Consider the following 14,043-nt stretch of genomic DNA (forward strand, 5'->3'; position numbering starts at 1 on the left):
AGTCGACTCGGCTCTCAGTTTCCGAAAGATGGTCTTCTGCCTTTTGACGTGAAGCTGTCTTGGAGTCGACTCGAGCTGTCTGGGAGTCGACTCGAATCTCAGAGGCAGTAACTTGGTTTTCTGTCTGTCTTGGGGTCGCGGTGTCTTGGAGTCGACTCGCGTATTGCGGGAGTCGACTCGAATCTCAGAGTCCATAAAATGGTCTCTGACTTTCTTTGTGTACCGCTGAGAGTCGACTCTTGCTTTCTTTGGAGTCGACCTGTCAACCATCGGAGTCGACTCGCGTTCCACTGGAGTCGACTCGAATCTCAGACCCGAAAACTGCTCTCTGACTTTTCTGCCTGTGACTGCTTGGAGTCGACTCTTACTTCCCTGGAGTCGACTTGGTGAACATTGGAGTCGACTCGCTGACAGGTTCTGAGTTGATCCTTTCTGTTCTTCTGTCTGTTCTCAGTCGGAGTCGACTCGTACTCATCTGGAGTCGACTCGAGCTCGTGCCAGTGAACTTGATACGCTTGGAGTCGACTCGTGATACTCGGGAGTCGACTCGAGTCTCAGACATTGGTTCAAACAGACTCCTTAACTTATCCAACAATTATGAACCAAGTCTTGGGACACTTAGACAGGATTTTCACTGAAACACTCAATTGAATTCATTAGTAATTAAAAGATATACTCAAATGCTTTGAGCTCATCAAAATCAAATGGGGTTTTAATCAATCACTCCACATCTCCCTTTTTGATGATGACAAAACTTGGAGTATGTGCAATATAAAATATATTGTGTTCTAGAACTAATGCATAGCTCAGTTGCATGAAGTAGAAAACATATATCTTTAAAATATACTTCATGATAATGCTTTAGATTTAATCAACTTAATATAATCAACACATAAAGCATTATGAGCATATACTCAGATATTTCTCCACCTTTTTGACAACATCAAAAAGGTTGCAAGATAATGAAACATTAAGCACAAAGCAGTAAATGATACTCAAATATTCCTTTTCCTTATTGTACTCTAATTTTCAGTCAATGCATGTCGAATTATTGCACAAATATGAATCATATAACTCAAGTCAATAATGTCAGAATAAGATTAATGAGCATAGATTAGAGCCAATTAAGATGATTTCAGAGCAAATTATAATGAGAGCACATCGAATGTGATTCCAAAGATAGTTTTCAAATCAAGTGTAGGTGGAACCTTTTTCAAGTTAATTCAAGGAGTATCAAGACTGATATTTAAAGAATGCACGAATGAAAATCTAACCCCCTTTTTTTTGAAAGATCTTTAATAACAATTATGAAAGCTTATTCATTTAAGATCTTTTGCCCAATATATTAAATATATAGCAACATGAGAGCAATCTAATCAATTTTTTAGAGTATAATATCAAAACTTATATACTCGAAAAATATAACATCATGTTGGATCATTAATTCTTAATGACTTCAAAGTTCTTTTATGATATAAAAACATTGGGGCACAAAATACCGAAACATGAATTCATGCAATTTATAATATATCTTAGAGCATACATAAAATTCAAAGCTTTGAAGGTTCTTTTAGAGCTGTTTTAAAGACTTTCTTTTACTCCATTGAAGAGAAACACATTTTGATACATATAAAAATGAATTGGCACAAAATTGAAGCTCTAAAGAGCAAGCGATATCGTCAGTATTATGGTATTGACTATGATGAGACGTTTTCTCCTGTGGCAATGCTCAAATCCATTTGGATTATGCTTGCGATAGCAGCACACTTAGATTATGAAATCTAGCAAATGGATGTAAAGACCGCTTTTCTAAATGGAGATTTAGAAGAGGAGGTATATATGATGCAACCTGAAGATTTTATATCTGCAGACGAGTCTAAGGTGTGCAAGCTTCAAAAATCCATTTATGGATTAATGCAAGCTTCACGGAGTTGGAACATACGATTTGATAAGGTGATCAAATCGTATGGCTTCATTAAGAATGAAGAGGAACCTTGCATTTATAAATGGGCAAATGGTTCAGTTATCATATTTCTTGTTTTGTATGTGGATGACATTCTTTTAATCGGAAATGACATTCCTGCATTACACGGAATAAAGATTTGGCTATCATCTCAATTTGCCATGAAGGATTTGGAAGAAGCATCTTACATCCTAGGGATGAAGATCTATAGAGATAGATCTAGAAGATTGCTTGGATTATCTCAATCCACATACATTGATACTATACTGAAGAGGTTCGGTATGATTAATTGTAAGAAAGGCTATCTTCCGATGGGCCATGGAATTAACCTCTCTAAGAGAGATTGTCCGACAACCCCTCAAGAAAGAGAGAGTATGGATAGAATTCTCCCTTATGAATTCTCTTCCAGGTTCGTGTTTAAACTTTTATGTTTTAATTTTTGTAATTAAATATGAAATCATGAACATATTTAGATTAGATCTAAAGTATTTTTATGATTGATTTAATTGCTGATTATGCATGATTAACTAGATCTGAAATTTTGGATGCATATGATGCATGTTTATGTTAGGATTAGTAACATTAATAAATCTGAAATCATAATATTGTTTAGATTAGATCTAAATAAAGTTTATGATTCATATGATCTCTGATTTTAATGAACAAATCAGATCTGAAAATAAAAATGAAAAAACAAATACATAAGATGTATGTTGTTTGAATTAATTCATGTTGTTATGTATATGTGATGCTTGAACATAGAACTCTTTAGTGAATTTCAAAATAGATTTTCTAATAGAGACAGATGGAATTTGTTTTCAAATAATTTTTAAGACAGCTGATTTTCTGATTAGGTGCATTTTAAAATCTATAGATCTATCATATGTAGCAGCTACTTTTAAATTTGTGTTCACAAGAGATACTCAAGAAAATTCAACACATTATTCTCTCCCTTTTTCATTAAACTAGAGGCTCTTAAGATCAACTGTTTGAATTGCAATTTGGTTCATGATTGATGCATAAAATATATTAACCAAATAGTAAGCCTCAAAGTGTATTACAAAGATTTTCATATTTAAATTTCAGATATTTATATAATGGAGAGTATTAGGATTACTTCTCATTTAGTATTCTTTCTCTCTTCTTTAGTTATGGATTTTTGCGATTAAGTTCCATATGATCTCTCCTCCAAAAAATTTTCTTTCTCCCCCTTAATTGAACATTCCATTTAAGAGTTTAGAATTTGAAGATAATTTTCAATAAAATATTCAAATTGTCAATCTCGAAAATATATGTTCTATAAGTTTCAGCACAGCTTATACTAATGAGAGCATATTTTCATAAAGCTCAAAGTTTGAGATAAGACAACCTTTATAAAACTCAACTCAAGGTATAGGCTTTATATAGTGAAGACAAGTAATGGCAACACAAGGAGGTTCATCAAAATCAATTCATAAAATATTCAAGATATGCATCATATGATGGTGACTTTTGAATAAGATGAAGAAGGATTGATATGTCTAAAGCTCTCCCTCAAAAGATGCATTCTTCTTTAATCATTATTTTTTTTTGTTGAATTTTAGATTTTAATGATAAGCGTGAATAAAACTAAAATTCTATGATATCAGGAATGTAGAGTGATCTAGAATTATTCAAAATTTATAGCAATCATTCTTTTTAATCTTTTAAGAATAAGTTATGCTTCCTCTTAATCTTTGAAAAAAATGTACTGAAATATTAATCAAAAAATAATTCTTTTGAAGCTCAATTTCTTTCAAAAGCAATTATATTTTCTTTCTTTTAAGAGTCATTCGAGTGAGTTAAAATATTTCTAGCTTTAGGAGCATTCACTCTACTTTTAAAAATAGCTTTTTTCTTTAATGATAGAAACACTTTTAATTATGCAAAACAAAAACATATAGAAGATCATTCAAGTATATATATTTATAGAATTCAATAATTTCACAGCAATGTATATATATGAAATATAATATTTTTTTAATATTAAGCTAAAATCATATATTTAGAAATATTTGTTTGCAATCAAGATCATTGAAAGATACATCAATTTAGACCAATTTTAGTACACTTATAAGATACAAAATGATATGTTTCGGATGCGTATCAAGACAATCAACCGAGGCATCAAAATTAATTCTATTTTTCTTAAGTTAAAATTTTCATTTAGGAATCATATTGAGTTATACTCTAGAATGATGCGATCATTGAAGCATATAACTAAGGTTAAAAAGATGTAACGATATAAGCATTTTTAAATTAAGTTTAAGCTTTTATACAAAATCAGATTCTAAACTTCATAAAAATTTTCAAGGAGGCTTTCAAAGTTATAATTTGAGATATGTATCTTCCACATTGTAGCTCATCTTAAATCATTACGATTGAAAATACATATTTCAAACATAGTAGAGCATATTCAGAATCTTTGTATTTAATGTTGAGTTTTGGTACGAATTAGAACATTATGTACCAGAGTTAGGCAAGTTGAAAGATAAAACAAAATCAATTCATTTTGCCTAAATAGAGATATCCTTCTCTTCTTCTTTTTACAAATTTATTCAACTTTCAGATTTCAAAGATGATCGTGAGCAACAAATCTGAATTTTTTTTTAATAATACCAAAAAAAAATTTATGTAGTATTTCAAACATTCAATCAAATTATCCAAGCATGGAGCATTACAAAATATTGAGAACCCATAATTCAAAACATCATGCCATATGCAAAATATATTATGTGTTAAGTCATGCATTAAAATATTAAGAACAAGCATGTCAAGGATCAAAATCAATTCTTTTCAAATAAACTCTCCTTATTTAAATATAATCTTGCACTAATTTTATCCTTAAGGTGTGTTTTCAAGTGATTAAAACTTGACTTGATTCTTCTTATATACTTTTATTTACTTTGTCATTCATTTTCTCATTTTTTTTTTTGAATTTCTTTCCTTAACCAATTAATGAATATTTTGATTTTGTTTTTCATTTTTTTTTAACTTTCTTATGCTCTATACTCTATTTGCTCCCTATCCGGTGGAGTTGGAAGGGGCACGAGGTACTACCACTAAACTCCCTCTTGTGCCGTCCCTAATATACCCTACATCGAATAGTTGGATCAAATAGTGCCGGGTACTACCACTAGCCTCCCCATTGGCACCATCCCTATGATAAGCAATATAGAAAGGTTAAAATGTTCACTTCAAACTCCTCCTGTTTAAGTGTAATTAATTACAGATTTTATTCCTTCCAAAAGAATGCTCACATAAGTCTCACAAATGTGCCGAATATATTATGCTTGTTTTGCTTTTTTTTAAAATTGGAGTATTTGCCTTTACTTAAATTTTACTTTCCTCGAATAATGTTTATTTTCTTTTCTTTATCTCTCTTTCTTCTTGTTATTCTCAAGTAATTCACATGAAAGAGCAAAATAAAGAAATAATCTTATGTATCATATAGATGTATATCATGCAAACAAAATTTTCATTATGCTCAAGGATTCATAGCTTCTCACAAGTTATTTTAAATCAAAATTTTAAGCATAAACTTGTGTATTTCATGGTTATGACATACGCAAAGATATATTTTAGTTTGGGCAAACCATGAAATAATTTCTAAAAGCATAAGTCAATCAATACATATATAGACATGATATCAAGAAATTAATAATTAAAGACTTTAATCATGCCACAATCAGATTTAAGTTATTGACTTTGCTCAGCTAATTTATGAGAGAGGTATCTAAAATTACCGATTCATTCTGCATTCTTCAAGTCAAATACCTACTAGATTTTTTATGTGTAAACTTTTGGTTGAAGAAGATTTCCTTTCTTGTTTGCATGTGAATGTTTATTGTATCTTATGTGGAGGTATCCTTCAAGTTGAAATCTCTCATTTTCTTGCTTAAGGATTGTGCATTATTAACAAAATCATTTTTTTTCTTGAAGGAAAGTCATTAGTTTCTTCAAGATACAAAACATTCATACAACATATTTCTTAACTAGATGACTGAACATAAGTTATGACAATAATTGAATGTTGAATCACTGTACTCAAGAGATTGCCTAAATATAAGCAAGCACATATCACTTGAACTTAAAAAGATAGTTTCATTAACCAAGATGGTTCAAGGACAAGCATATGAGGCAATAGGAAGATTCATCAAGGTCAAATCAATTTCTTATTTTCAGAATCAATTTAGGTTAGATTCTATTTGCTTAAGATAATTATCAATAAGACATGCTAGGTAAATTTTAATCAAATTATCTTAATCTATCAAAATTCAGATTATGATTCATTTGTTATCAATAAAATATGATTCATTAGAGTTAGATTGAAGTCTTGCACAAAGGCACATAATGAGCATACAATCTGGTCTACTAGCTGTATGATAAAATAATTATTCTATCATGCTTCAATACAGCTTTAAAACAATAGATCTACCTTGCTCATCCTTTCAAATTCTACAAGATGGGGTCATAGACATACCTTCTTCATGCCAATCTTCTATAAGAGTTTTCTTGTGGACTAACTTTGGTCAATGAAGATTCTCTTTCTTGTTTGTCTTAATTTGGAGTTCGAGAGAAAATGTTAATTCATTCATCATATATATTTCAAACTCACCTTGCATGATCTTAGTAAAATCTCATATAAATCTTCATTAGTAGAACCAAAAATGATGTCATCAATGTATATTTTGAGCAAATAAGATATCACAAATTCTTCTTTTTGATGCATAGATTTATCACTATTACTTTCTATCAAAAAAGTTACTCAAGTTTTTATATCATGCTTTTGGTGCTTGTTCCAAATCACATATTGCTTTATCATATTTGTAATGAGTATTTTCAAATAAGATGGTTATTTTACATAGATCTTTTTTAATGAAATAACCACATAGGAGTGCATTCTATACATTCATTTGACAAAATATAATGCTCATAAGGCAAGCAAATGATAATGGTGATCTTTACTTCTAATCATGCAAGAATTTCATCAAGATCTATTTCATCTTTTCTTGATTGAATCTTTTAGTAGTCACCAATTTTTCTTCATTAAGTACATTTCTGAAAAACTCAATTTGGTTCTAATTATTAATAAGTTTTCAGATTTTATCGGCAAGATTTCAAATTCTATCTCTTTCAAAAATAATTTAGTTTAACTTGACCAACTATAATCTTGTTCATTCTTCTTAAGATGTTTTAGTTTCAGATTGTTATATGTAAGCAAAAAGATTAACCATATACATATATAATCTGATTTTAGTGACTTGATGAAAGATCATTAGTCTCATAAAGAATAAAATAAATTGATATTTTTACAACTAGGATCTTTTCATTGAATATTCTATATGCATTGCTTGATGAATGATATCTAAAGACAGGAGTATCTTTATCAGATTTGGCATTATTTTCATAAGAACATATCAAGCATAACATGTACGACTGAAAAATATGAAAGATATGTAATAGTTCATTTTCTATTTTTCAGAAGATCAAAAGGAGTTTTCATCAAAAATAGATCTAATAAAAACCATATGTATGATAAGCAATGATGATAGCTTTTTAATAAAAATTATTTAAGCAGATGACTATCATACAACATTGTCTTTTTCATTTCTTCAAGGATTCTATTAACCCTATTTTACTTATGGTGTCCTTGGTGCAGAAATAATTATATTCAATATTATTTTCTGTGCAAACCTTATCAGAATTTTGGTTTTCAACACTGTGCCATGATACTCTTTATCTTTACAATTTGAAAAAAAATTTCATTTGAAAGGCTTTTACAAGATTTAGCAAATACAGAAAATACTTCAATTTTATTTGCCAAGAACAAATCCAATGTAAGCTTTTGAAAACTTAGTGATGGAAACAACATTTTTAGATTTAAAAATTAATTCTTGTTTGTTTCCTTAGTTAACATGCATAGCAAACTTTGACCTTACAGAAATTAATCTAAGCCAATGACAAGGTCTTTTGAGATTAAGTCCATACTAGTATGAGTTGATTTTATATGCCAAAACTAGCTTCTTTAATCTTGGTATTCATAATGCATATATCTAAAAATATACCAAGTTCACATTCTTATGCCTAAGATCAATAAAAGATAATGCCATTGATAAAAACTCTCAATCATCCATATAGAAAATTCATAGAGTTATTCTAGGAGAATTGATTTACCAAATTATCCATCTATAAGTAAAGCATAATATAGAAAGATGGAGTGATTTGGATATATGTTTTTTTCATACCAAAAATATCACTTATATCACAATAAATGATTAATACTTGCAAGTTATGTTTTAATTAACTAATAAAATAATTTCAATATGAGAGGATGCAAGAATTACTTATTTCATTATTTCTTTCATTTTAATCACTCTTCTTAATTACATTTTAAATTCAATTTTTTAACACATGTCTATAGCACCCATTGTTCAGATAACATCTTTTATTAGAACCTTGGATAGCTAGACACACTTGCTGAAAAATAATCATGTTTTCAACTTAGGAACCCAAGCTCTTTTGGGTCCTTGCAGGTTAGCTATAATTATTCCTTTTGGAATCCATATTTTCTTGATAACTATTTTGTTTATTAGTTTGCAGGTTTTAGGATTACAAGGAATGTACTGCATACTCTTGTTAAATTTAACAAACATAGATTTAACATAAGTAGATGATGAATTTTCAATTTTCTATTTTTGTTCATTAGGTTCATCAGATTTTTGAAAAACTATTTTAGGATGATCAGTGGAGGATTTAACACATATGTTATTAAAGACTTTTTGTGTGTACCAAGGTTGATATCCTAATCCAGCCTTTTTAAATTCAGCTCTTTGATTATTTATCATTAAGTTTAATTTTTCAGAGTTGATAGTAAATTTTTCAACTATAGGCTTAAATTTGTTAACTTCTTTAGTTAACCTTTTATTGTCTTCTAAGAGCAATTCATTATTTTTCTGAATTATATCATGGCTTTCAGTAAGAGATAGATTTTTCTAATTTAGCTTTTTATTCTTTAAGCTAAGTTTCTTATATTCTAAGTGTAGTTCAGAAAAAGCATCATAAAGTTCAGTAAATGTAAAATCAGATTGAGTTTCAGCATGTACTTCATCTTTGAATGAGAAATCACTTTGAGTTCTAGTACATGCCTCATCTTCATGCCCCTTAAGGCAAAGATTTTCAATTTCAGTTTGCTGTTCTTCTTCTTCAGAGCTTGTTTCACTAAAAATATTAGTGCATTCATATTTAACTTCAAGCATATTCCAGATTTCCTTAGCAGTTATGCAAAAAGATATGCTATTAAATTCACTATCATCTAATGCACAATATAGAATATTCATGGCTTTTGTATTTTGTTGAGCCATTTCCTTATCATGATTAGTGTTTATGTATGGACCATTGACTATGATACTCCATAAATCATAGTCATGTGCTTGAATGAAAATGCGCATGCGTGCTTTCCAATGTGTGTAGTTTATGCCATTAAATAGTGGAGGTCTATCAATTAATTGTCCCTCTCCTAGAAAACTATCTATTTGAGTTGTCATGATCTTTGTCTCTTTGATCGTTAGATTAACAATCAATATTAGAGCACGAGGCTCTGATACCACTTGTTGCCCAGTAGATACAACCCAAGAGAGGGGGTGAATTGGATCTTTTAAAACTTTTCAACTACTTCTAAACTTTTCAATTAATTAAGCTAAGTTGTATAGATGCACAGTAAAATTTAAACTTAGCAATAGTTTGATTCTAATCTGATCAAGATTAAAACTATTAAGGAGCGGACTCAATAAACAATTAGTCTAGATTTTCCCAAGCAAGCATTTCAATATAATGAATCTTAATGCAGTTTTATTAAAAGAAACTTGATTAAACAATTTGAATATACTTGCAACTAAAGGATGCGCGGATAAGAGTTAAGCAAGCAATTCAATTAGATATTTATCTAAGTAAGTAAGTGAGGAAATTAAAGCATCACAAACACAACAAACGTATAGTGGTTCGGTGCACCCCAGTACCTACATCCACTTCCCAAGATCTCTTGAGAATTTCACTATAATCCCTCAGATTACAGCCGGTTGTTTTACAAGCTTGATGAGAGCACAAAAGTGCAATCTACACATCACTCAAATTAGTATTATTGCTAACAAATGATTATAGAAGTGCTGTATTAATATTATATTTTTGTAGGGTGCAGGTGATCGGAAATCAAGCTAAAATGCACATTGGGTCCAAAAATATGCATCACTGCAGGTGATCAGCCAACCGCTTGTGTCAACCCCAGTTGCACACTAGAAGGAGGTCAAGATCAGCTGTCCACTTCATTGCAGCTTCAGTCTTCTACGAGCCCAGCGTGTGATCTCTCATCGCGTCCGTGCAACCTCCCAGCACCCAAATCTCATCCTGCGGCCAGCATTTCGAGTCCATCTTCTCTGCATATGAGTCCGCTTCGCCCGCGAGCCCGAGTTCATCCATCCACCATGTCATATCAAGCTCCCAGTTCCGTGATCTCAGCGCCGGCGTCTCAGGTTCATCACCCGTGATTTCGGTTCACAGCGCCTCCCAGCTCCGTGATCGTGATCCGCCCGTGAAGCTTCCATGTCTGCATCCAAGCTCCATCCGACTTCATCTAAGCGTCCACACTTCTTCCTCCCAGCCGTCCGTGATCAACCCCCTCAGATCGTGTCCGTGCAATTCCCAGCATGCCACGACCGTGAACCAGAATCTCCCAAGATTCAGCCTCCGTCTTCCTCGCAGTCTACCTCTTCCGGATTAAGCAAGCGAATCACCCTCCCAGCAAAGTCCAGCCATCCACGCGTCTCAGCTTCCTTTGGTGATGATCCAGCACTCGTCCGCGCCCCATCTCCTGCATTCGATCCAGCCATTCAAATCCCAAACGCCAGCGGTCCAAGCTTCATCTTCAGCATGAGATCCCAACATCCCGAGATTTCCGCATTCAACCTCCTTCAATCGATCTTCAGCAGTTCCCAGATCTCGCAGTCCACACGTTCCAGCATCCCCAGATCCCGCAATCGCGATCCAGCCATTTGCGTCCGCTTCTCTCGCATCCAAGGTGCTGCGATCTTCCGTCCGCATGCGAGGATCCGTGATCTAATCTTCCGCATTCACAGCCTTTCTCCCAGCGTGTCATCCGAATTCCAAGCCCTGCCGTCCACGTCCGAGCTTCTCACAAACGCACGCCTCTCCCGAATTAGCAAGTAATCAGCCGTGCGTGATCAACTTCCCAGCTGTTGGAATCCGCAATCGGCCTTCTCGCGTCCGGGATACTCGGCATCTCCACGTATTCCGTGGGATCAGGGACTCATAGCAGCTTATAAGAGGGCTCCCTCGGCTGAAACGGATTATCTCTCATTCTTTCCCATTGAAAAAAAACAGAGTAGGGCCTCTGCCATCCGAAAAGAAAAAGGAAACAGGGGAGGCCCTGTTTCTGAAAAGAAAAGAAAAAAAAAGGGGAAAGAAAGAAAATGAAAGAGGGATTAAAGTTTTCAATGAGTGGCTAAAGTCCTAGGGAGGGAGATGGATGAACCTTTGATGTATTGCTCTTTGAAGTAAATTCTAAACTTTTGCCTTGAATGAATTATATTTACTGATATGTTTTTGATCCATGCATAGTTATTTCGTAGATAGTTCTTAAATGGATTATGATTATTGATATATGGATTGCTTTAGTATTTGATTCATCGTAGACGTAGAAAGCACGACGAATGCTTAGAAATTGAGTTCATATGTTCATGAAACATATACCATGATTAGATCTATCCTACATTAAATCTTAAATCAAGAACCATAGAGTTTATTCCTTGTATGCAATATCATCAAGGGGGATTCCAGATCCCTACCATTTTTATTTCATTGAATTGTGTTTATTATTCTCTGCATTTTAATTTCTGAAAATCAAAACATAATTTTAATCCACAAATTTATTGAATTAATTAATCTAAAATTATATTAAATAATCTCATATATATTTCGTTCCCTGAGGATTCGACCTCGGACTCTCGAGAATTTACTACTTGTGCGATTCTCCTGCACTTGGGAGAACAATTTTATTTTTGCATCAAGTTTTTGGCGCCGTTGCCGGGGAACGGCTGATTTATTAGTATAATTTTAGATTTAATCAGTATCCTAGTATTTAGTCTTTTTCTTTCAAAAAAAAAAATCTTTATTGCTGTTTTTTTATTCCCTGCACAGTCTGCATCAAACTCTGATATCTGAGTAATCCACCGTCTGATTGAACTCTGATATCTGAACGGTCTGATTGACATTCTGAAACTTTTAAGACTGTCAAATTAATACGAAAACTTGTTGCTGTCTGTTTTGAATTTTCTGCATTTAATTGTTTTAGATCAGAATTTTATTGCTATCATATCTCATTAACCCTTGTTGCTAATTGAAAAATTTAAAAAAAATAAATAATTTGCTTGATCACCTATTCAATGAAATTTAATGTCATGTCATAAAATATTTAAAAAAAAATCTCTTGATTGTTGCATATAGTATATGGCATCAGCATAAAACACTCTAAGGGCTGAACCCATTTAAAAAGATAAGGTCGGGATTTCATCACTCGTCCTTAGCCCAAAAATCACCCCATTGCATAAATATCCTAAGCTTAACTAAAATCAACTAGACGTTGGCCCCTAAGGACATTCGAGCTCAATTAGGATGAAGACCACCGAAAGTTGCACCAATTTCGCTCTATGGCTTAGTTGATGTCTAGGCAAGCTTTGTCCCTATAAGGGAGACAGTTCATCTGTTCGAGGCAAGTGGGTTTTAAGTGGGACCTTTGCGAACGCATCGTGACCCCTCCACTTACCTGGGAGCTTACCTGGTCAACTCGGTTCATTAGACCGGATTGGAAGCTTAGGTGCCCTCTTCAAACCAGTTAGGAGCTGTCTAGAAATTTAGGAAAAATATTAGAAATTGAGGTGTAATGTTTAGTTGCATGTTTGATTGTGAATAGATTTTTGTTTTAGGGTGTAGTTTTAGGGTATCTTTAGTTGGTACTTACATTTATATTTATTTTTTTTAAAAAAAACATAAAAAAAAATAAAAAAAAATTTATTAAATTTAAAAAAAAACATTAAAAAAATTTTAATCAAATTTTGTATGCTAAGTTGGAATAGGGACGACACCGGTCGATTAAGTCGTACAACTTTAGATCATCCCTTAGGACACATCCTTGAAATTCCTTCGCAGTATCTCACACCTTGTGAGATGGCAAATTTTCCTGATGATGTAGGAAGTCACCATGGTGATGAAGGTAGACCCCCAGTTATGACACTTCGACAATATTTACATCCCACTAGGACTAGTCAACCTTCATGTATGATTATTCCTGAAAATGTAGGACACTTTGAAATCAAACCAGGAGTAATTCAATTGCTGCCCAAGTATCATGGAATGGAATCCGAGAACCCTTATCTTCACCTTAAGGATTTTGAGGAAATTAGCATCACATTTAGAGTGCCAAATGTATCGGAAGATGTCCTTAAATTAACCTTGTTTCCTTTTTCTTTGAAGGATAAAGCCAAAACATGGCTGAACTCCTTGAGACCAAGATCGTTAGGAACATGGCATGATATGCAAAGAGAATTCTTAAAAAAGTTCTTTCCCGCACAAAGGACTAATTTTTTGAAAAGGCACATTAGTAATTTCCAACAAAAAGACCATGAAACATTTTATGAATGCTGGGAGAGATTTAAAGATTTGCTACTCTCTTGTCCTCATCATGGGTTTGAAACATGGAGAACCATTAGTTTCTTTTATAAGGGATTGTCTCCACAGTTGAAACAATTTATAGAGACTATGTGCAATGGTCTATTTCTGGAAAAGCAACCCGATGAGGCATGGGACTATTTAGACTCTCTCGCAGAGACTGCACAATTATGGGATACAGGGGATAGAGTGAATAAACCTTTGCCTAAGACTACTAGCATTCCACACGGGGGCCTTTACAACCTTAATACTCAGGATGATATTCAAGCTAAAATGGCAGCCCTTACTAGGAAGGTAGAGGAAATTGAACTTAGAAGGATTGA

At 32.9% G+C, this 14,043-nt stretch overlaps 1 pseudogene; it reads right to left on the bottom strand.

The window, feature by feature from the left end:
• Positions 1-13,642: 13,642 nt before the first annotated feature.
• Positions 13,643-13,740, bottom strand: LOC120105208 (small nucleolar RNA R71; annotated as a pseudogene).
• Positions 13,741-14,043: the final 303 nt, after the last annotated feature.

The sequence above is a fragment of the Phoenix dactylifera genome, chromosome 10 (genome assembly GCF_051530095.1).
Source record: "Phoenix dactylifera cultivar Ajwa chromosome 10, Ajwa_hap1_PhDact_Kaust_v1.1, whole genome shotgun sequence".
Lineage (NCBI taxonomy): Eukaryota > Viridiplantae > Streptophyta > Magnoliopsida > Arecales > Arecaceae > Phoenix > Phoenix dactylifera.